This window comes from Arachis hypogaea, chromosome 9, assembly GCF_003086295.3.
Source record: "Arachis hypogaea cultivar Tifrunner chromosome 9, arahy.Tifrunner.gnm2.J5K5, whole genome shotgun sequence".
Taxonomy (NCBI): domain Eukaryota; kingdom Viridiplantae; phylum Streptophyta; class Magnoliopsida; order Fabales; family Fabaceae; genus Arachis; species Arachis hypogaea.
The window spans coordinates 47,906,416-47,909,001 of NC_092044.1; the positions used below are offsets into that span (position 1 = coordinate 47,906,416).

The window sequence follows — 2,586 nt, forward strand, 5'->3', positions numbered from 1 at the left end:
ATTTTAGTTTTTTTAGTTTTTGATTCTTGGGGAGAGAAATCAATTCTCCTCTAGGGTTCTTTACATTTATAGTTCTTAGTTCTATGCTTTTGATCTGGATATTGAAAAGATTGAATACCTCCGTGGAAGACCTCATCATTCTAGTTTGTTTCCTTACTTGTTACTTACTCTTCCATATCCTTAATCCTTATTCAGAGTTACAATTGAATTATTTTTAGAATTTATTAATGCAAGATCTATTTTCACTTTTTAATTAATTCTCAATTATTATTCAATTTATCATGTCTTCTCTCTATTCTCTTTTTATGCTTATGAACGTAGCACTCATGTCAAGGGAGTAGACTCCCAACTTGACTTGAGAGTTGATTGAGAGGAGACCCCTGAGTTGGGAATACTCAAGTATTAATTCTAATTGGAAGTTGTTGGTTTATTCTCTAATCCCTAACTCTAAATCTTCCTTTGGAGAGGATTAGGACTTGAGAATAGAGTTGATTAGCTAGTTACTTGACTTTCCTTTATTCAGTAAGGGATAACTAAGTAGAACAACAACCTATCACTATTACACTTGGGAACATCCAACAAGGATAGAACTTCCGATTAATCTTCTCCTAGTCAAGGCCTTTTTATCATAATTAATTAAATCTTTTGTCAATTCTCTAGCTTTAATTCTATTCCCCAACCTTCTCAGAAACTTCCTGATAAATAAATAGCACTCTCTCTGCAACTCGTTGGTAGACGACCTGGGATTCATACTCCCAGTATCTTTATTCTTGTTTTGTGACAACCCTTTTAAATTGATAAGCGGATTTCCGTCGGTTAAGAACTATACTTGCAATGCTACTTTCATTATAAATTCTTAATCGGCTAATTTCCGACGCATCAATCTCCAAAAATTTGGAGAATTGGCTGTCCTTTACATTCTTCATTAGGCGTTGAAGGTAAGGAGCCTTTGGGACATATGACCTTAGAATTTCTTTCTCTTCTGATGGGTTGGGAGCAGGTGCTTGTGCCTCTTCCTTAGCGTTTAAAATGCCCTCTTCCTTCCCTTCTTGAGTCTCCCTTGGATTCTCTTTTAATTCCTTTCCGCTTCTGAGGGTAATAGCTTTGCATTCCTCTTTTGAAGTTATCTTGGTGACATTACCTGAACTGTGGCTAGGGGCTTTCTTGAACAAATATTTGATTTGTGCTTCATGTTTCTGAGTGGTAGCATCTTGGTTTTGTAAATTGGATATAACTTCCTCCTGGAATTTCTTCATGTCTTTAAATTCCTCGCCAAGGTTTGCAAGCATAGCTTCCATCCTGGCCATTCTGTCATCATCACTTGGTGTTGATTGGTCGGAATTAGGGTGTTGAGAATGGTTGTTGTGGTTTTGGTATGGTGGCTATGAATAAGTGTTTTGTGTTGTCTGGTATGGTCTTTGGTTGGAGTTTTGGTGAGTGGAGTTGTTATACTGGGTTGGATTGTGTGGTCTGTGGTCTTGACCTTGGTTTTGTTGGTTTCCCCATCCAAAGTTTGGGTGGTTTCTCCAACTAGTGTTATAGGTTTTAGAATATGGATCATTACCTTGCCTAGATAAATTTCCATGGTAACCAGCTTCCTCCCAATTAACTCCTTCTTTTGTTTCTAACTCTCCTTGAGGTGATGGTTGAGTGTGGATGGCTACAGCTTGATTCTTCTTTATTTGCTTGGTCAATTCAGCCAGTTGCTTGGTGATCGTCTTGTTCTGGGCCAAGATTGCATCCATTTGGTTTAATTCCAATACTCCCCTGTTGTTGCTTTTGTCTAAGGCATAAAAATACTCATTGTCAGCCACTGTCTTTATAACATCAATGGCTTCTTCAATGGTCTTTGTCTTGTTAAGGGAACCTCCAGATGAGTGGTCCACAGCTTTCTTTGATTCATGATTCAACCATTCATAGAAGATATGAAATTGCACCCACTCATTAAACATATCAAGGGGGCATTTCCTTGTCAAATCCTTGAATCTCTCCCAAGCTTTATAAATTGTCTCACCATCTTGTTGTCTGAATGTCTGCACTTCAGTTCTCAGTCTGTTAACTTTTTATGGAGGGTAGAACCTTGTTAAGAATCTATTCACCACATCCTCCCAGGTTGTCAAACTTTCCTTGGGAAATGATTCCAGCCATTTTGATGCTTTGTCCCTTAAAGAAAATGGAAACAGTAGCAATCTATAGGTGTCAGGATAAACACCATTAGATTTAACTGTGTCACATATCCTTTGGAATTTAGTGAGGTGCGCATTAAGGTCCTCTTGAGCATTTCCTCCAAAAGAACAGTTGTTCTGTACTAGAGTTATGAGTTGAGGCTTTAATTCAAAGTTATTAGCATGGATAGTTGGCTTTTAAATGGTGCTACCACAGTTTCCTGGGTTTGGATTGATGTTTGATCCCAGAACACTCCTCTCTTGTCCAGTAGGGTTGGCTCCAACTCTTCTGGCATGGTTATTCACCTCTCCTTCGTAATGGTTTTCCATATCATCCTCCATGGTTATATCCAAATCTTCCTCCTCTTCTTCTGCACCAACAACCCTCTTTTCTCTTGCTTCCTTTCTAAACCTCAGGAAG

The 2,586-nt window shown here is 38.4% G+C and overlaps 1 non-coding gene across 1 annotated transcript; it reads left to right on the top strand.

The window, feature by feature from the left end:
• The first annotated feature begins 1,947 nt into the window (after nucleotides 1–1,947).
• LOC112713913 (small nucleolar RNA R71) lies at nucleotides 1,948–2,054 on the top strand. Its single transcript, XR_003158872.1, has one exon. It is a non-coding gene; the product is annotated as a small nucleolar RNA R71 (small nucleolar RNA).
• The last annotated feature ends 532 nt before the right edge of the window (nucleotides 2,055–2,586 follow it).